The sequence below is a fragment of the Diceros bicornis genome, chromosome 41 (genome assembly GCF_020826845.1).
Source record: "Diceros bicornis minor isolate mBicDic1 chromosome 41, mDicBic1.mat.cur, whole genome shotgun sequence".
Lineage (NCBI taxonomy): Eukaryota > Metazoa > Chordata > Mammalia > Perissodactyla > Rhinocerotidae > Diceros > Diceros bicornis.
In genome coordinates, this window is record NC_080780.1 from 709,386 (window position 1) to 732,391 (window position 23,006).

Below are 23,006 nucleotides of genomic sequence, written 5' to 3' on the forward strand. Positions count from 1 at the left end.
TTCTCCCTGTGCATACAATCCATCCCAAAACAGCAGTGGCAAAGCTGAAATTTTTATACATTCAACTCCTGATTCATATGTGGCCTCAGTCCCATCAGCTGGAACTAGCCTAGACATATGGTGCAAATATTACACTTTCCAACAAATAATAACAGCAAGAAAAACACCTCCTGCTGATGCAACGCAGAGCATCCCAAAGGTTGTGGAGATTGTGGCTCAACTTGAGTTCAGAGAAGTCTAGGAGGGGGCACCCCCACCCCCACCATGGACACTCACCACACAAGAAGCACAAACTCGTGCACATGTCCAAGAAGGAGATCTCAATATGCATCATAGAGGACGAGGCTTCCACCCCTACTGTGTGGTAGAGAATGTGATAAAGCAAACAGGAGGAAGGAGAGAAGACCACATTAGGTTGGTTTGAGTACCTGAGTTCTGTACTGTTTTGTTTTATTTTATTTTGCTGTGTTTAATCTAGCTATAGTTCTCCTTCACAAAGGAAAAATACGTATAGATAATCTCATGACTTTAGTTAAAGCCAGGTAATTACTTGCTTGGCAAACCAACTTTTATTTTAACTTTGATGTTGGTTTTTTAATGCTGTTTTCTTTTTTTATTCTTAATCCTGGTGTTCAAATTCCTTCACGTCTGACCGTCCGCAGGGACCACACTAAGTAAGAAGCTGCAGAGCGTGATGGTGCTTGTTAGGGATCCAGGGCAACACCACACTTCTCCTTCACCCACAGCAGCCCTCCCGGAGCAGAGACCTCACACCCCAGAGCCACGTTGATTTGTGTCAAAATAAATATCCAGTTTGTTTTAGCATTCAGTAAAGAGATCTCTCAGAAAACTTCGTGTTTTCAGAAAAACAGCTACAGACGGCCTAACCTCTGAATTACGTTTGGAATAAACCCGAACGTAATGGTCATTTGCTATTTTTCTAACCTTGTCATCCATGTTGTCTGAACTATGTCATAAATGAAAGTGTTTTTCTTCACTGGGAAAAGAAGAGCTAAAGGGGCCACCCTGTTGAAATGTCACATTGCTGTTTTCAATATATGAAAACAGTAGGGAAACGTGAGACATGGAAGACAAAGTTAATTTCTTACAAAGCCAGGCGCTGTGCTCCTTGTATCAGTTTGTGTCTGGACCGTGCATTGATTGTGCTCCCTGCTCTCCAAAATGGAACATTCTTTTAATAGGAATTACGTGCAATGCCCAACACCCCCTCGCTGCTGTGTATCTGTTGTCAATCAGGGAATATATATGTTCTAGAAATTTAGCCTACTATTGTTATCTAAAAGGAATATTAACCAAGATGGATAGAAAGTGTAAGTTCTATAATATAGAATTTGAGGGGTCTGTAAAATTCAGTATACGTTTCAGCATCTGCAAGTTATGGATTCCAGTGGGGCTATTATTTATTTATGAAATCAGAATATAAGGATTATACAAATCATTTCACCATTCCAACTCTTTAAACAGTATCTCTGGTATAGGGGGCATCTTTCATTTTTAGAATTTGGTGTTGTAAGTATGTAAATACTCATTAATTCAAGCATTCAATTCTTTTTTTAGTACTTATTTGTTTGGCATTGGCAAGGGAGGAAGCTGTTCAAAAAATGGAACCTGCTACTGGGGAACTTTACAGTTTACAAAAATATCTAACTAATCTATTAATTAGATTAGCGTCTCTTCTACCCATATACAGAAGGAACAAAGTATCCTAGAAATTATAGATAGATAAATATATAGATAACTTGTTCATAAATGGATTTTCCACTAACTTTTCCTTACCACCACCCACCTGCTGTGGCTCTAGATGTATCCTACAAAGCATTACGGAAACAGTATTTCATAAAATTATAAAATTCCAAAAAGAAATACTAGTGTCCGAGTCAGCTGAAAGAATGCAAAGCTTGCTTAACAGGGGCCCAGGTTCCTTTACAGCTTTGCACAGAATCCTTAAGGAAGGAAAACAAAGAGAAGAAGAGCACAGACAGTTGTTGTGGAAAGATCCTTTTATTTCTCTCTGTCTCAAATGATGGTTCTTTAGTCACTATTCCTTTATAGATGAGGCTGATTTTAAAATTATATATAATCTTTCATTATATATATAATGAAACAGCTATAGGACTAAATTATGCTACAAATTTCACAGGTAGCAGTGTAAACCACCCCAAATCATATAATTCAATGGGTAAGGCAGATCTATTTGTTACCGCTTGTAATTTTTTTTTTAACTTGAAATATGAGTTTTCTCCGTGAAGGCAAATTGTAAAATTAATCACTTATAAACCACAGCTCCTCAAAAACAAGATCTTTTAGAGCTTTAGTAAGATGGATTTACCTTTAATTGGGGATCAAACAAGAACAATAAATAAGAGAAAACTTATGTTACAATTTGAAAAATGCTTTTAAAATGCTATAAAATATTATAATAATTTCATGGATGTCACATTTAATTCTATCATGTGAAGATGATAACCCTAAAAATAGAAATTGACTGTGCAGGGTCAGGAGGAATATTCTAAATCTACTGAGTTCTTTGAAATTTCCTATGTATAAAAGTTGACAGTGGTTGTGAAAATGTTTTCCTACCATCACTGTTGTAGCACAATTGCTTGGAGGGCAATGAGAAAATTAAGAAAGAGAGAGAGATGATTTTTTGGCAGGCTTTAAGTATGCAAAATCTAAATCTTCTTCTCTTACAGTACATGACCATATGTCCTTGAACAGTAAGGATAGTTGTGTGACAAGCCAATGAGCTGGGCTTTCCAGGACAGTTCTAATATTCCATCTATGGCATTGTCAGCCCGTGTTTCCAAAATCTGGGTTCAGAAAACTTCTCAATTGCCACAAATGTTTTCCCAGTCAAGATGAAACACTTTCAAATGAAAATAGTTAGAACTTTACATAACAAATGTGGTGCTTTTATTATTATTATTATTATTATTAATTATTATTATGTACTTCAGTGTTCATTATTAAAACTACTGCAATACTCTATCATAAAAATCTGGGATGGATGTTCCAGCCATCATAAGGTCCAAAAGAAAAAGTGTTATTTTCCTGTTAGTGACATGTAGTCCCTTTGTTCTAGTAGGAAAAAAAGGTGCCTAGAGGTAGTATATAGAGTAAATATTGTTCCATTAGCCTACTTCCTGCAGCTTCCAATTTATCTGAGGAAATGTCCATAACAACAATTTTGTTAAGTCTTTGTTCTCGTCACTAGCAGGAGAAGTCCACATTACTGGGCTGATTTTGCTTACGTCAACAAGAGAAATGTCACGTGATACTCAGGCCGAGCTTTCTCTTCCATCATACCACCTTCAAGGAATGTCAATAAACTCACTTCGGTATCGCATTGTGTGTGCTCCTTATTGCAAACGGAGTCTAGGGTGACACATGACGATGGGTATCATGCCAGTGCCCTCGCTGGATGTAAGCAGTACAACAACACAGAAGGCTACCAGCGGCGATGATAAACGATCCCTGGGGAGATGATTTATCAAAAGAGCACAGTATGTGCTCACAAATCCATGAATAAAGGAGGAGCTTTGGTAAGAAGTTCCTTGTGTATAAACCATAGGCACTTCGTTTTGTAAGTGTCCTTTATGTTGAACCCGGCATACGCTGGCTTACTGAATTCCCACCTGTTGAGATGCTTCTACAAAGGGTTCAGGCCACAGCCTAACACCTGGTGTGACCCCAGGGCCAGGGTTAGCACTAGGCAAAAATGTTGTGTCTAATGGCACATCTTGTAATTCCCAGTATGGCAATGGTATTACCTCCTAACAAGCCTCTCTGAGACAAGCCATGTGACTCTCACTGGGTGGTCAGAAGCTGATTTTTTTCTTCGAAGAAAAAATACTTTATTATTAGAAAAAAAGTGTGGGTAGGCTTGAGAGAAGGAAAAATCTGAAAAGGCTCGATATTGCATGCTTACATATGTGCTGGGTTTACTTTAGACTCTTTCTAATGGAAAATAATTCTTCTAAGGTATAAGAACAAAATTAGCCTAGACTATTATTTACAGAAAGGAGTAGATGATATTATTTTGTGTTTTAATCTGAGCATTATTCTCAAATCAAGATTGGATTTCAGATCTCCTGATTTCTGTGGCCATACTTTTCCAATACACTGTGCTGACAATTTATTAATTATATAATGTAAAGAAAAATGACACAAATAGTTTATATTCAAGATGTGTAAATATGTTCATAGAGGGTGGTTCTTTAAGAGAATAAATGAAGGGAGTTTTGGAAGGTCAGGCTAACGTTTATTGGTGCTGCAGGAATCACCACATTTACAGCTGGGAGTAGACACTTAGGTACTTTTGTCTGACTAGTTTTTCTTGGAGATGAGGAATCTGAAACAAGTAGAGGTGATTTGCTTAAGGCCACTAAGCTTTATCTTGGGGGCCAAAGGTATGCCCTGTCACAAAATATCTCTTGGGGTCCTGGGCTCCTGGACCTGGCATAACCATTAGGAAATTTGCCAGGAGGGCAGAAGAGAAGGAAGCCAAGAGGGACCTAGTGTACGAAAGGGGGTGCTGGGAATCCACAGCTAATGAGTACTCACCAAAGAAGGATGTGGGCTGCTTGCTACTATAGCCCCTCCGTATGAGTTTGCTGAGGCTGCTGTAACAAAGGACCACAAACTGGTTGGCTTTAGCAAGGCTAGAAGTCCAAGATCAAGGTGATAGTAGGGTTTGTTCCTTCTGAGGGCGGCGAGAGAGCATTTGTTCCATCCCTCTCTCCTAGCTTCCAGTGGTTTGCTAGCAATCCTCAGCTTTCCTTGGCTTGTAGATCTCTACCTTCATCTTCATGTGACATTCGTCCTCTGTGTGTGTGTGGTGACTATCCAAATTTCCCCTTTTTATAAGGACACAAGTCATATTGGATTAGGGTCCACTCTATGACCTCATTTTAACTTGATTACCTCTGTAAAGACCCTAACTCCAAACAAAGACACATTTTGAAGTACTGGGAGTTAGGACTCCAACATATCTTCTTTGGGGGACACAATTCAGTCCATACCATCCTCCTTCCTGCCACATTAATAGCTGTCATCAGCCCCAACAATAATAGTAATAATAATAAAAGCTAACATATTTAGAACCACACTATTCACCATGAACTACTAAAGGCTTTTTAATTGCTATAACGATAATTATGGAAGGAAAAAAATATATTGCCTATAAGTTAATGCTATTTAAAATACTTTACTGTAGTAAATCAATAATTAATATTATAGTATCTGTTTAATCAACAGATTAATGAAGACTGTGATCATAATAAATGTTTTTACAAGTTAAAAAAAACTAATTTGTAGTTTTCATGTATCACCCTATGAAATAGCTACTTTTATATCCCCATTTTAAGCTGAAAAAAACCTGAAATATAGAGAAGTTAATTAACTTGCCCAAAGTAAATGGTATAGCTAATACTTGAACAAGGAACCTGGCTCCAGGGCCCAACACTACCACACCCTACCTTCACTCAATTAACCGTTTATTGAAGGCTTATTACATGCCAGGTCCTGTGCCAGGCACAGGGGGAAATGGCAGTCTCTGTCCTCAGGAAGTTCATAGTCTAGCAATATTGCAATGCATTCTTCTCCATCATTTGAGATTTCGCCCTTGTTTTTTGGGGGTTTTTTTCGTTTGTTTTTTGCTGATGAAGATTTGCTCTGAGCTAACATCTGTTGCCAATCCTCCTTGTTTTTGCTTGAGGAAGATTACCCCTAAGCTAACATCTGTGCCAATCTTCCTCTATTTTTTTTATGTGGGACACCTCCATAGCATGGCTGGTGAGTGGAGTAGGTCCACACCCAGGATCCAAACCTGCGAACCTGGGCTAACAAAGTGGAGCGCAGAACTTGAACCACTCAGACACCAGGCCGTGGCCCTCATTTTTAGTATGAGTAGTCTCCCCACTCCCACCCCCTAACCCCAGCTCCTGAGTACAATATGGTGTCATTTAAAAATAATAAATAAGCAAAATGCTATGGGGAAATGGGAACAGGAGCCATTGGCTCCACTGGAGAGGAAAGATGGACAGGAATGTGTTCATGTGGACGCAGGATTTGAGGCTATATAAAATTGGGAAAAATAGTTTAGGTTTATCAGCAAGAAGGAAACATGCTATTCTTCCTGAAAGAATTCTTCCAGTAAACAGAGAAGGGACTAGAAGTGACTAAATCAGCCTAACAAACCTTCATATCTTGAAGAGCTGGGAGAACCACAGCTACAAGGAGATTTGTTTTTTTTAATGTCTGGAAACTCTGAGTGAGTTGGTGTTAAAACTTCAAATTAGCCATCTTATATATGCCCAAGAACTTGTCTTTCCAATTTATTCCAAAGAGTGTATCATCTTATAGAGTTTTCGTTTTTTGTTGTTTATAGTTATATAATCCCTATTACTTTTTAAATGTAATAAAAATTGGGTCATGACTTTTATCTAAACTTTTTTATGTGTCCATAAAAAGAACTTCTCTTCTTTCAAGCTTTTTCTTTTAGTAGGAAAAATTAAATGACAGTGGGGAGTATACCTTTTCTAAGATCATGGTAGATCTCATAAAACGGCCTCAATTCTTCACCTCTCCCTATGGCCATACCCTTTACTCTGTAACTTTGCAGTCATCTCCTGCAGGCCGAGCGTTCTGACCCACCCACTTTGGCCAATGTCGTGCAAGCAGAGGCGTGTAAAGCACCTGCACAATGGAGCCTGACCTCTCTGTCCTGCCGCACTGCTGTCCTGAGGGGTACATGCCTGGTGTGGGCGGAGGAAGAGAGACATGCGGGGCAGAGCTGAGACCAGGCGAGGTCAACCCAAAGCCAATCAACTCCCAGGTATTTGAGCAAATCCAGCCAAGATCATGAAAGCCACCCAACCAAACTCTAGCTGATCCCAGAGACATAAAGTAAAAGCTTATGGTTATATGCCAGTGATATTTTGTGATTGTTGTACATCATTACTGTGGCAATAGATAACTGATTCAAAGACCATTAGGCATCCTTTCCTTTCTGGGATAACTTTTGAAACCAAGCACTGAAAGTTTACTTTAACCTTATGAGTGCGTGGTAGCCACTGTTTCATTTAAATTAATAATGACACTGACGAGAGAAGAGAAATTGGCATATTTATGTGAGTTCATCAACAATAAATTATAAAATACATGAGGAACACCACTGCCAGGAAAGAGAATCCACAGAGAGAATGAACAGGAGGAACTTGAAGTAATACTGCAATCGGAAAGAGGCATAAAATAAGTACTTTGAAATGTTCAAACAGACGACGAAGGACTAGAATACATAAATCAGGGACAGAAGATGATAAACCGTGAAAAGGCAGGTTTGGAAAGAACAATACTGTGCCTTTTTCCTTTTTTTTTTTTTTTGCTGGAACAAGCCACTCGTATTCTTTAAGTATTTAACTTGTATGAAGATGTGTCGCAGCTCACAGCATTTGAAAGATGATACAGCTTTTAAAATAAGGGAAACTGGGGCCAGCCTGGTGGTGCAAGTGGTTAAGTACACACGCTCCGCTGCGGCGGCCCGGGGATCGCTGGTTCAGATCCCGGACACGCCCCGAGACCGCTTGGCAAGCCATGCTGTGATGGCATCCCATATCAAGTGGAGGAAGATGGGCACGGATGTTAGCCCAGGGCAGTCTTCCTCAGCAAAAAAAAAGAGGAGGACTGGCAGATGTTAGCACAGGGCTGATCTTCCTCACAAAAAAATAAAAATAAAAAATAAAATAAAATAAGGGAAAGTATATTTTTCATATATATGTGTTTATAAAATGTAGTTTTTATCATAATTGTATGGTAAAAACAAATATTTCTCAGTTGATTTTTATTTTATAGATTAAACAATCAGGTTGAGATAAGAACACTGATCTTCTACCCTAAGATTGCTGAACTTCAACTTTTGAAAAATTGACATGTAGGTACTTAATAAACATCATTCAAATTTGTTTTTGTGGGCCGGCCCCGTGGCTTAGCAGTTAAGTGCATGCGTTCCACTACTGGCGGCCCAGTTCTGATCCCGGGCGCACACTGATGCACCACTTGTCCGGCCATGCTGAGGCCACGTCCCACATACAGCAACTAGAAGAATGTGCAACTATGACATACAACTATCTACTGGGGCTTTGGTGGGGAAAAAAAAAAAAGGAAGAGGATTGGCAATAGATGTTAGCTCAGAGCTGGTCTTCCTTAGCAAAAAAAAAAAAATTTGTTTTTGTTACAAGAAATATAATTTGTTTCATTGGTATAGCAACACACATACACATATACATAAATATAGTTTGATTTGTTAATTATTGTTATTAATTTTCTTTTGTAAATTTTATAAATAATTTATAAATCAAAATTCTTTAAATTTGTAATTCAATAAGCTTCATATGTTTTGAGACTATGTATTATGTGTATATAAGTTAATGATGGTTAGTTCTCCTTGGTGGCTTGTTTCTTTTACAAATATGTAATGACTTTCTTAATCCCCAACAATATTCACCTAAAATTCTATTGTCTTGGTTATTAAGAGTTAGTAGGAGTTTTGATATCTACATCCCACCTATTGTGTAGATACCCATAAAACCCTTTACTGAAGAGAGAATATGCATTCTTCCCAAGCACAAGAAACATCTGCAAGAAAAAAAAAAGTCTCAATAAATGCCAAAGAAATTATATACTCTGACCACAATGCAACATAATTAGAAGCCAATAGTTTAAAAAATATTTTACCGCAGGATAATAACAAAACACTAGATATCCATAATTCATGGATACAGCTAAAACGTCTCTTAGACTTAGTTGGGGTTTTGCTCAGGAAAGTGGCGTCACTCTGAGTGATACAGAATAAGGACTCTATTATAGGGATAGGCCTTACATAGTTGTGGGAGCTGGTGAATAAATCTGTGGAGGCTTTTGCAGCTGGTGGTTGGCCTGAATCAGGAAGAGAAGCAGCAGAGAACTAGGACAAATGAATCTCACAAGGATAAACTGAAACCCATGAGAACAAACTAGAAGCCACCTCAAGAACGTTGGTGACACACTGAAAAAGGTGACTCCTTTCATCATGGAGCTGCACACATACCTGACCCAAGACTCAGAGTAACTGTGGAAAGAGAGCCTTCTCTCAAACTCGTCGTCTAACCCACCAGCAATTCCTGTTGGACCCACCTTGAAAGAATTTCCACTGCTTTTCACCAATTCCACTGCCACCTCCGTAGTCCAGGCCACAGTAATTTCTCATCCGTATTATTGTCATAGTCTCCTATCTGGCCTTCCTACATCCAGTTTGACACCCTATAGTCTACCCTCCATACTATAGCAAGAATAGTCCTCATAAAACGTGTCACACCATGTTATGCTCCAGTTCAAAGGCTCCAATGGTTCCCATCAGTTTATAAACCCTTACGTGATCTGTCCCTGGCTACCTCTCTTATCTCTTACCTCTCTCTCCCAGCCACACAGCCCAAACGCTTTTTCACTTGAGAGCCTCTGCAACCATAAATGGCTCTGCTTGAAATGCTCTTCTCCTGCATCTGCCAGCTTCTCTTCCTCTCACGTGAAGAGGGGTCTCTCCCTAAACATAGCCTTCTCAAAGAGACTTTTCCTGCCCACTATGTGTATCTAAAGAACTGCCTCCAGTCCCTCCCTATGTCCTTTCCTTGCTTCATGTTTTTTTCCTACTGTTTATCTCTACTTGACATTTTATTACATATCTATGTGTTTATTGTGTCTCCTCCATAAGAATGTAAACTCCAAGAAAGCGGGGATATTGTTTTGTTTACTGTTGTAGCACCAAGGTCTAGAACACTTCCTGGCTCAGAGTAGATATTGGCTGGATAATTCTTGAATAAAAAAAGAGTTAATTTTATTCAGAGTATAAAAAATGAGACTTCCAGGTTCTGGCTCCACATGTAAAGAGCTTGTAAGTCGCTGCTCCATCCTAACAACAAGTGAAAAGCTGAACAGACTGAAAAATCAACAACTCCACTTGGATTCACAACAGAGGCGAGCACACTGTGGCTCCCAAGATTAGAGAGACAGACAGGCAAGTACAGGGAGTTGTGGCTTACCAGAGCAGAGATCGCCACTGGAACCAGAGCTGGGGTAGGAAACCCTGAATTGTAATTGATGAATTACTGGAAGCTCAGTGTGGACAAATCTGAGAGTTAAAAACTCCAGGAGGACCCAGTCATAGGAGGCCCCCACGATACTGTGAGATTTACCTCTAGGAGCTTGACTAGGTTTCTACAGTAAATATCAGAGAAAAATCTCCTCAAGCGTCTGGCAGGGGGAGGGGAAAAGGAACCTTTTTTTTTTTTCTTTTTTTGAGGAAGATCAGCCCTGAGCTAACATCCGTGCTAATCCTCCTCTTTTTGCTGAGGAAGACTGGCTCTGAGCTAACATCCATTGCCAATCCTCCTCCTTTTTTTCCCCCCAAAGACCCAGTAGATAGTTGTATGTCATAGTTGCACTTCCTTCTAGTTGCTGTATGTGGGACATGGCCTCAGCATGGCCAGAGAAGAGGTGCGTCGGTGCACGCCTGGGATCCGAACCGGGGCTGCCAGTAACGGAGCACACGCACTTAACCGCTAAGCCACGGGGGCTGGCCCAAAGGAACCATTTTGAAAAGTGCCAGAGTACTCTATTCTTCTTAACAAGGCCTGCCCTCAAAGGAACCTAATTAATCAGAGCCTAACCTGCTGGGGTATTATCAGAGCCTAACTGACCTCCGGAAAGGGAAATATCCAATTCCAGCCTACCCTAGAATTCCACTTGGGAAAAGGGAAATACCTAACTCTAGCCCACTCTAGCCATCCTCTCCCACCTAAGGAGGGAGGGAAAAATACTGACTGAGAAACACTTGTGAAGTTCACGGTCCAGAGGCACAGGCTCGCAAAAAGACCGAGACCTAATCACTGGACTATAGAATGCTTCTCCTCCCCTGCACCCCACCACCACATTGCTAAAGACCTATTTACAGCAGTTCCTATTACACAGTACCTCATGTCTGGCTATCAAGAAAAAATAACAAGGCATACCAAAGGGCAAAAAAACACAATTTGAAGAAACAGAGGAAGCATCAGAATCAGACATGGCAGGGGTGTTGGAATTGCCAGACTGGGAATTTAAAACAACTATGATTAATATGCTAAAGATCTAATGGATAAAGTAGACAACATACAAAAACAGACGGGCAATGTAAGATGGAAATCTTACAGATGGAAAATGGAAATCCTAAGACATAACCAAAAAGAAATGCTAGAGATCAAACACATTGTAACAGAAAGGAAGAATGCCTTTTATGGGCTCATTAGTAGACTGGATACAGGTGAGGAAAGAATCTCTGAGCGTGAGGATCTCTCAATGATAACCTCCAAAACTGAAAAGCAAAGAGAACAGAGACTGAAAAAAAAAATACAGAACAGAATATCCAAGGACTACAGGAAAACTATAAAAGGTGTAACATGTGTAATGGGAATACAAGAAGGAGAAGAAACAGAAGATATATTTGAAACAGTAATGACTGAGAATTTCCCCCAACTTAATATCAGATACCAACCACAGATCCAAGAAGTTCAGAGAACACAAGTAGGATAAATGACCCCCCAAAAATGACACCTAGGGGTATCATTTTAAAATTACAGAAAATCAGGGCTGGCCCCATGACGTAGTGGTTAAAGTTCTGCATGCTCTACTTTGGCAGCCCGGGATTCGTGGGTTCAGATCCTGGGCACAGACCTACACCACTCATCAAGCCATGCTGTGGTGGCAACCCACATACAAAATAGAGGAAGACTGGCACAGATATTAGCTCAGGGCTAATCTTTCTCAAGCAAAAAAGAGGAAGATTGGCAAGGGATGTTAACTCAGGGCTAATCTTCCTCAGCAAAAAAAACCAAAAAACAAAAAAAACCCCAGAAAATCAAAAGTAAAGAAAAAATCCTGAAAGAAGTCAAAGGAAAAAAAATACCTTACCTATAGAGGAACAAAGATAATAATTACATCCTACTTCTCCTCAGAAACCATGCAAGCAAGAAGAGAGTGGAGTGAAATGTTTAAAGTATTTAGAGAAAAAAATCCACCAACCTAGAATTCTGTACCCTGTGAAATTATCCTTCAAAAGTGAAGGAGTTAAAAAACTTTCTCAGACAAACAAAAATTGAGGGAAATTGTTACCAGTAGATTGCCTTGAAAGAAATGTTAAAAAAAGTTCTTTAGAGAGAAAGAAAATAATATAGGCCAGAAACCCAGATCTACATAAAGAAAGGAAGAGTATTGAAGAAGGAATCAGTGAAGGTTAAAAAAAAAAAACTTTTACTTTTTTTTTGAGGTATAATTTATATGTAACATTATATTGGTGCACAACATAATGATGCAATATTTGTATATATTGCAAAATAATCACCATAGTAAGTCCAGTTAACATCCATTACCATACAATTACAAAATATTTTTTCTTGTGTTGAGAACTTTTAAGATCTACTCTCTTAGCAATAGATAACAGTTTGTTAAAATTAATAACAGCAACAATGTATTCAATTATGTATGCTTATATATGTATCTTACGTATATCAATATATGCTTATGTATGCTTACATATAACTGAAATGAATGACAGCAATGATACAAGAGCTGAGAGGAAGGAATTAGGATTATTTTGTTATTATAAGGTACTCACATTAACCATGAAGTGCTACAGTGTTATTTGAATGTGGACTTGAATTAGTTATAAATGTACTTTGCAAACTCTAGGGCAACCACTAAAAAAACTTTTTTTAAAACCCACTATAACTTATATGCTAAGATACGAGAGAAAATGGGCTCATATAAAATGCTCAATTAAAAATACAAAACAGGAAAAGAGTGCGGGGCAAAAATAGGAACAAAGATAAAAGGAAGCAAATAAAAAACAGTAATGAATCTGGTAGGTATTAATCCAACTATAGCAATAATCATTTTGAATGTCAATGGTCTAAATATACCAACTAAAAGACAAGAGACTGTCAGAGGGGATCAAAAAACATAACCCAACTATATGTTGTCTACATATTAAATATAAAGACACATATAGATTAGAAGTAAATGGATGGAGACAAATATACCATGCTAACACCAAGCATGAGAAAGCAGGAGTAACTACATTAATTTCAGACAGAGCACACTTCAAAGTAAGGGACATTATCAGGGATAAAGAAGAACATTACACAATGATAAAGGGTCAATTCTCCAAGAAGACATAACAATTCTTAACATTTATGCACCTAACAACAGAGCATCAAACTACATGAGGCAAAAACTGACAGAATCACAAGGAGAAATAGATGAATCCACTCTCATAGTAAGAGACTTCAACACCATCTCTCAGAATTAGACAGATCCAGCAGGCAGGAAATTCAGTAAGGACATAGTTGAACTCAATAACACCATCAGTCAACTGGATATGATTGACATCTATAAACTACTTTATCCACAACAGCAGAATACACATTTTTCTTAAACTCACATGGAACATTCACAAAGATAGACAAGATTTTGGGTCATAAAACACATCTTACAAGTTTAAAAGAACAGAAATCACCCAATACCTGCTCTTAGACCACAATGGAATTAAACTAGAAATCAATAACAGAAAGATAACTGGAAAATCCCAAAATACATGGAGATCAAACAATATACTTCTAAATAACACATGAGTCAAAGGAGAAATGTCAAGATAAATTTTAAAATATTTTGAACTAAACGAAAATGAAAGCACACATCAAAATTTGAAGAACGCAGCAAAAGCAGTGCTTAGAGGGAAATTTACAGCATTGAATGGATATATTAGAAAAGAAGAAAGATCCAAAATCAGCAATTTAAGTTTCCACCCTAGGAAACCAAAAAAAAAAAGAAAATTATATCCAAAGTAAGCAGAAGAAAAGTTATAATAAGGACAGAAATCAATGAAATTGAAAACAAGAAATCAATAGAGCAAATCAACAAAACCAAAAGCTGGTTTTTTGAAAGGATCAATAAAATTGATAAGCCTCTACCTAGGCTAACTAACAAAAAAAGAGAGAGGACACAAATTGCTAATTTCAGAAATGAAAGAGCGAACATCACTACAGATCCTATGGACATCAAAAGGATAATAAAGGAATATTATAAACAACTCTATGCCCACGAATTTGATAAACTAGATGGAATAGACCATTTCCTTGAAAGAACAATGTGCCCAAACTCAAAACCAGACGAAGACATTAAAAAAAGAAAACTACGGGCCTGGCCCCATGGCTGAGTGGTTAAAGTTCTGCACGTTCTGCTTCAGTGGACCAGGTTCACGGGTTCAGATCCCGAGTGCAGACCTGCTTCACTCACTAGCCATGCTGTGGCGGTGTCCCATGTACAAAATAGACGAAGACTGGCACAGATGTTAGCTGAAGGCTAATCTTCCTCAGCAAAAAAAAAAGAAGAAAGAAAACTACTGGGCCTGTGGCCTAGTAGTTAAGTTCAGCATGCTCTGCTTCAGCAGCCCAGATTTGGTTCCCTGGTGCGGACCTACGCTTCTTATTAGCAGCCATGTTGTGATGGCTACCCATATACAAAATAGAGGAAGATCGGCACAGATATTAGCTCAGGGCAAATCTTCCTCAAGCAAAAAGAGGAAGATTGGCAACAGACTTTAGCTCAGGGCAAATCTTCTTCAGCAAAAAAAAAAAAGAAACCTATAGACCAATATCTCTCACGAATGTAGATGCAAAAGTCCTCAACAAAATATTAGCAAATCATATCCAAAAATGTATAAAAATAATTAAACATGACCAAGTGGGATTTATCCCAGGTGTACAAGGCTGGTTCAATATTCAAAAATCAATTAATGTAAACCATCATATCAACACACTAAAAAAGAAAAATCACATGATCATATCAATAGATGATGTAGAAAAATAATCTGACAAAATCCAATATCCAATCATGATAAAAACTCTCAGTAATCTAGGAATAGAGGGAAACATTTTCAACTTGATAAAGAACATCTACAAAAAGCCTACAGCTAATATCATACTTAATGGTGAGAAACTGGAACCTTTCCCACTAAGATAAAATACAAAGCAAGGATGTCCCCTCTCACCACTCCTCTTCAACATCATACTGGAAGTGTTTGCTAGTGCAATAAGATAAGAAAAAGAAATAAAAAGTATACACATTGGGAGGTAAGACAGACATAAAACTGTCTTTGTTCACAGACGACATGGTCGTCTATGTAGAAAATCCAAAAGAACTGACAAAAGAACTCCTGAACTAATAAGCAATTATAGCAACAATAAAGTAGAATTTGAAATTAAAAACACCATAGCATTTATATTAGCACTAAAAAATGAAAGACAAGGAAAGACAAGCATAAATCTAACAAAATAGTTGCAGGAAGTATATGAGGAAAACTACAAAATTCTGATGAACAAAATCAAAGAAGAACTAAATAAATTATGAGATATTCCATGTTCATGAGTAGAAGGACTCAATATTGGGAAGATATCAGTTCTTCCTAACCTGATCTATAGATTCAATGCAATCCCAATCAAAATCTCAGCAAGTTATTTTATGGGTATTGACAAATTGATTCTAAATTTTACATGGGGAGGTAGAAGACCCAGAATAGCCAATACAATTCTGAAGGAGAACAAAGATGGAGGACTGACGCTATCTGACTTCATGACTTACTAAAAAGTTACAGTAATCAAGATAGTGCAGTACTGGTGAAAGAACAGACAAATAGATTAATCGAACAAAACAGAGTCCAGAAATAGATTCAAATAAATATAGTCAATTGATCTTTGACAAAGGAGTGAAAATCATACAATGAAACAAAAGATAGTCTCTTCAACAAATGGTGCTGGAACAACTGAACATCCACACGCAAAAAAATGAATCTAGACATAGCCATTACGTCCTTCAAAAAACTAACTCAAAATGGATCAGAGACCTAAATGTAAAATGCAAAACTATAAAACTTCTAGAAGAAAACAGGAGAAAACCTAGATGACCTTGGGTATGGTGATGCCCTTTTAGATACAACACCAAAGATATGATTCATGAAAGAAACAATAGATATTGGGAGAAAATATTTGGAAAAAATACATCTGATAAAGAACTGTTATCCAGAATATACAAAACAACTGCTAAAAGTAATAAGAAAACAAACAAGTCAATTTTAAAAATGGGCCAAAGACCTTTAGAAGAGATACAGACTGAAAATAAACACACGAAAAGATGCTGAACATCGAATGTCATCAGAGAAATGCAAATTAAAACAATGAGATACCACTATGCAACTGTTAGAATGGCTAAAATCCAAAACATTGACAACATCAAATGCTGGTGAGGATGCGGAGCAACAGGGCCTTTCATACATTGCTGGTGGGAATGCAAAATGGTACAGCCATTTTGGAAGATAATTTGGCAGTCTCTGACAAAACTAAACATACTTTTACCAGATGACCCAGCAACAGTGCTCCTTGGTCTTTACCCAGGTGAGTTGAAAATTTAATGTCCACACAAAACCTCATATGGATGTTTATAGCAGCTTTATTCATAGTTACTAAAACTTGGAAGCAACCAAGATGTCCTTCAATATGTGAATGGATAAATAAACTATGGTACATCCATACAATGGAGTATTATTCAGCGCTAAAAAGAAATGAACTTCAAGCCATGAAAAGACATGGAGAAAACAAATACATATTACTAAGTGAAAGAAGCCAATATGTAAAGGCTACATACTGTGTGATTCCAACTCTATGACATTCTGGAAAAGGTAAAACTATTGAGACACTAAAGATCAGTGGTTGCCAGGGGTTGGGGGAAGGAGGTTTGAATAGGCAAAGCCCAGAGAGTTTTTAGGGCTCTGAAATAACCCTATATGGTACTATAATGGTAGGTACGTGTGATTATACATTTGTCAAAACCCATGGAATGTACAACACCATAGTGAACCCTATAGTAAACTATGGACTTTGATTGAAAATGATGTGTCAATGTACAGTCATTGATTGTAACAACTGTAACACTGGCAAGGGATGTTGATAATGGAGGAGGCTGTGCATACATGGGGAACAGGGAGTACATATGGGAACTCTCTGTACTTTCTATTCAATTTGCCTATGAACCTAAAACCGCTCTAAAAAATAAAGTCTATTTTAAAAAAACAAAACATCTTGAAGTAAATATTATTTCCATCTCCATTTTTTTCAGTGGGGAAATTGAGACGCAGGGAGTATTTGTCCAGGCTCAGGCAGCTACTCTGTGGTCGAGCCAGGATGTGAAGCCAGAGAGCTCACCACTCCTCAGGACCACTCGCATTGGATCCATTACTCTGAGTAGGTGTTAGGATCAACCAGCTGAAGGAACCCAGTCTGATGGCACAATCTCACAGGCCAAGGCCGAGGAAGATAAGCCCTCTGCTTGCAACGAACTCATACATAAAAGGCGGCCCCATAAGAGCCTCATAACTCAAAGACAGGGTGGAAGAAGCATCGGAAAATATTTTAAACGATCTTTCTCTTTTGTCTGTGTTTGAGGGGAAGTCAGTCTCCTCTGATGGTGAAAAAGGCCCCTGAGATTATGACCCACAAGAACTTTACTCTCCCTTAAATTGATTGAGAAACGCAAATAAAAGGGAGAAACGTGTCAACTCTTTCAGATTCTTAAAGAGGAAAAATTTCAAAATGAGAAGACAGAGATGAGGAGAGATGGCATGAGATCTAAATCACAGCAACAAAATGAACCTCTCTGCATTGGAGTCAACATTAACAGTGTAAGAAACTCAGGCTGCAGAGTGGAAGAATGAGATGAAAAATTCTTCGGTGCACCCAAGGAATGCATAAACGAAACGCCAACACAGGCTGACGACTGATCCTAGAGCGTCAGCCTGTGAAGGAGAGGTCTTCCTGAAGAACAGAACATAAAAGCGTTATGACCTCACATATAATCCAAACCATCATTCCAAATACTAAAAAAAACCCATCACAATAACAGTGCTTATTGTGTTCTGCTGTGAAAATAAACTTACAATTTGAGATTAAAGATCTTGAAGATAGGAAGCCCAAATTTACTTTGACTCAGTCAAAAGATGGGATGGAAATGAGAGTGGAAAATCAGTTTACAACAATCGCATATCACATGCTAAGTGAAAAAAGCAAGATGCAGAACAGAATAGTGTGCTACCTTTTGTGTAAGAGGAAAGGGGAGATAAGAAAATAAGTAGATAGATACATAGACACATAGATGATAGATAGATAAAATTTGAGTATTTTTGCAAAGACAAATCTTGGAAAGATAACCAGAAACTTAAAAAAAAAGGCTACCAAAAGCAAGAGAGGGAAACAGCGTGGAGGAGATAGGGAGGGAAATCTGTTTTATCTAATTTTAACTTTTGAATCATGCTTTAATATTCAAAAAATAAGATTAATATTATAAAACAGCAAAACCTAAAATTGAACTCAAATGGAAACAAATGATCTAACTGCATATGAGAATGGCAATATAAATACACAAAAATTTTCAAGTAACTTTTGAACACTATGTACATCCTTTATTCTGTTATTATGGTTATATATATTGTATTACATATTATTGAATTAAATTGGCTGATTTTCATATGTTAAACCAATTTAGCATTCTTAGTATAAACCCAATTTGGTCATGATGTGTTGTGTGCACACGCGTGTGTGTGTCACTGAATTTGGTTTCCTAATATTTTGTTTAGGATTTTTGCATCTATGCTTATGGGTAAGATTGGCATGCTATTTTTTTTTTTTCTTTTTTTTGTAATGTCCTTTTCAGGTTTGGTATTAGGGTTATGCTGGCCTCATAAAATGAATTGGGATGTGTTTCTCCTTTTTCAATTGTCTGGAAGTGTTTGTGTAAGGTGGTGATTTTTCTTTCTTAAATATTTGGGAGCATTCACTGCTAAAGCTACCTGGACCTGGTATTTTCTTTGTAGATATTTAATAACTGATTTAGTTGTTTTTAAAAATATAGAACAAATCAGATTTTCTATTTCTTATTGCATCAGTTTTGGAAGTTGTATTATTCCCAGAATTTGTTCATTTTATCTTAATTACCAAGTTTATTGGCATAAAGCCTCTTGTAGTAGCCTCTTTATTATCTTTTTATTTCTTGATATTGGTAATTTGTGCCAATTTGTGATAATTTTTTTTTATCACTCTTGCCAGAGGTTTATAAATTTGACTAGTCTTTTCAAAAACTAACTTTCGGGTTTGGGATTCATATCTTTCTATTTAATCTTTATTATTTTATCTTTATTATTTCTTTTCATCTATTTTTTTAATGTTTGACTTGCTGTTTATCTTCTTACTTTTTGAAAAGGATGCTAAGACCATTAATTTATGGTCTTTCTTCTTTTTTAATTTATGCATTTAAGGCTATATACTTCCCTCTATCAATGGTTTTCACTGCATACCACAAGATTTTATATGTTATATTTTCATTATCACTTAGTTTATAATATTTTCTAATTTTCATTGTGTAGGTTCTTGAGAGACATACCTTATTAAGTTTAGGAAATTCGTTTTTGTTCCTGGGTTGCTAAATTTTTAATTGATCATGAATGGATATTGAATATTATGAAAAAAATTTTCCAGTATTTATTAAGTTGATACGATTACTTTTTGCCTCTAGTCTGAACGTACAGTGAACCATCCTTGCATTCCTGGGATAAAATCTACTATGTCAAGTCGTTGTATTCTTTTAGTATATTGCTTGAATTAATTTATTTTGTTTAATATTTTTGAGCCCATGTTTTTCCTATGATTTAAAAATTTCTATAAAACAGAAGTTTTAAAAAATTGAGGTATAATTTAAATTCACTGATCTCAATCAGTTTTGAAAATGCACACGCTTATGTAAGCCACAGAACTATGATGAAATAAAACATTCTGTCAGCTCAGGAAGTCCCCTTTCACTGCTTTTCAGTCAATCCTCTCCACTCCTCAAATCAATACCTGTTGTGATTTCTATCACTAAAGATTAGTTTTGCCTATTTTAGAACTTCATATTAATGTAATAATAAATGTACTCTTTCGCATCTGGCTTTTTTATTCAGCATAATGTTTTTAAGATTTGTCCATGTGGTTGTATAAATCCAAAGTCCCTTCTTATTGCTGAGCAGTACTTTGTTGTATGAATATACCATACTGTATTTATCCATTCCCCTGTTGATGGATATTTGGACTGTCTCCAGTTTTGGGTTATTATGAATAAAGATACTATAAATATTCTTGTACAAAGCTCTGTGTGGGCATGTTTTCATTTCTCTTGGGAAATGCCTAGAAGTGGAATTGCTGGGTCACAGAGTAGATGTATGATTACATTCTCAGGATACTGCAAAAGGATTCTCTAAAGTAGTTATAACATTTTCCATTCCCATAAGCAATGTTTGAGACTTCCAGTTGCTCCAGATCCTTGCCAATATTTGATATTCTCTGTCTTTTAACATTTTAGCTCTTCCGGTGGGTGTATGATGGCCCCTTATTAATTTTTTAATTTGTATTTCCCTGATTATTAATGCTGTTGAGTACACACTTTCTCATGTGTTTATTGGCTATTTGTATATCTTTTTTTGTGTGGTATGCATTTAAGTCTTTTGTTCGTTTTAAATTGGGTTTTACTGAGTTCTTTACATTTTCTGTATGTAAATCTTTTGACCATGTGTTGCAAATATTTTCTCCAGCGTGTGACTTGTGCATTAATTTTTCTTAACACTGTCCTTGGATGAGCAGAAGATTATAATTTTAATGAAGTTTAACTTATCAGTTTGTACTTTTATGGTTAGTGCTTTCTGTGGGCTTTCAAAGGAATCTTTGTCTACCCCATGATTGTAATGATATTCTCCTATGTTATCTTATAGGCTTTATAGTTTTAGCTTTTAGGTTTCTGTCTATGATCCATCTCAAATTGACTTTTGCATATGATGCAAGGTAACTGTTTTCTTTTTTTTTTTCCTATATGGCTATCCAGTTTTCCAGCACCATTTGTTGAGGAAGCTTTCCTTTTTACACAGAAATGCTTTGTCACTTTTGTTCTAAATCATTTCACTACATATTTCTAGGTCTATTTCTGGACTGTCTATTCCTGCACTGTCCAATATGGTAGCCACTAGCCACATGTGGCCATTTAAATTTAGATTTAAATTTATTAAAATTAAATTAAATTCAGTTCCTCAGTCACACCAGCCACATTTCAAATTCCCAATAGCTATATTTACTATTGGCTATCATATTGGACAATGTAGATATAGATCATTTTTGTAATATCAGCAAATTCTGTTGGAAAGTACTTCCTCAGACTGTTCCATTGATTGGTTTATCTTTTCACTGTGTTGATCACTATAGCTCCATAGTAGATATTGATGTCAAGTACATGAAATCTTCCATATTTGTCGTTCTTTTTAAAAGTTTTAATGGCTCTTCTAAGTCCTTTAAATTTCCAAATAAATTATAAAATAAGTTTGTCAATTACTATAAAAATTCTACTAGGATTTTGTTTAGGATTGCATTGAATTAGATTCATTCAACATTTTCTTAAAAATTGAGTTTGACCTATAGTTTCCTTTTCTTATGCCCACCTTCTCTAGTTTTAATATTATAGTTATACAGCCTTCATAAAATGAGTTAGGTAGCTTCTTATTTATTTTTAATTTTTTAAATTGTTTTTACTTTATTTTAAGTAAAATACTTCATTTTATTTTATTTCTTTTTTCTTTCTTTTTCTTTTTTTTTTTTTGTGAGGATGATCAGCCCTGAGCTAACATCCGATGCCAATCCTCCTCTTATTGCCGAGGAAGATTGGCCCTGAGCTAACATCTGTGCCAATTTTCCTCTACTTTATATGGGACGCTGCCACAGCATGGCTTGATGAGCGGTGCATCTGTGCGCGCCCGGGTTCCCAACCTGCGAACCCTCAGGCCGCCGCAGCAGAGCGCGCACTTAACCACTGCGCCACCGAGCCAGACCCCATTTTCCTTTATTTCTTACTTTTACTTTAAGGGTTTTTTTTTTTTCTTAGAGCAGTTTTAGGTTTACAACAAAATTGAGAGTAAGGTACAGAGATTTCCATATATCTCCTGCTCCCATACATGCATAGCCTCCCCCATTATTAACATCACTCACCAGAATGGTACATTTTTTATTTATTTATTTATTTTGTGAGGAAGATCAGCCCTGAGCTAACATCCATGCCAATCCTCCTCTTTTTGCTGAGAAAGACCCGGCCCTGAGCTAACATCTATTGCCAATCCTCCTCCTTTTTTTCCCCCAAAGCCCCAGTAGATAGTTGTATGTTGTAGTTGCACATCCTGCTAGTTGCTGTATGTGGGGTGCCGCCTCAGCATGGCCGGAGAAGCGGTGCGTCGGTGCGCGCTGGGGATCCCAACCGAGCCACCAGTAGCCGAGCGTGCGCACTTAACCGCTAAGCCTTGGGGCTGGCCCCCAGAATGGTACATTTTTTACTGGGGAAGAACCTATATTGACACATCATAATCACTCAAAGTCCATAGTTTACTCTAGGGTTCACTCTTGGTGTTGTATATTCCACGGATTTTGACAAACGTATAACGACATGTATCCACCATTATAGTACCATACAGAGTTGTTTCAGAGCCCTAAAAATCCTCTGGGCTTCACCTATTCATACCTCCTTCCTCCCAACCCCTGGCAGCCGCTGATCTTTCTAGTGTCTTCTTAGTTTTGCCTTTTCCATATGACCTCATATCATATAGTTGGAATCATACAGTATGTAGCCTTTATAGATTGGCTTCTTTCACTTACTAATACGATTTAAGTTTTCTCCATGTCTTTTCATGGCTTGACAGTTCATTTCTTTTTAGCGCTGAATAATACTCCATTGAAGGATGTACTATGGTTTATTTGTCCATTCACCTATTGAAGGACAGCTTGGTTGCTTCCAAGTTTTAGTAATTATGA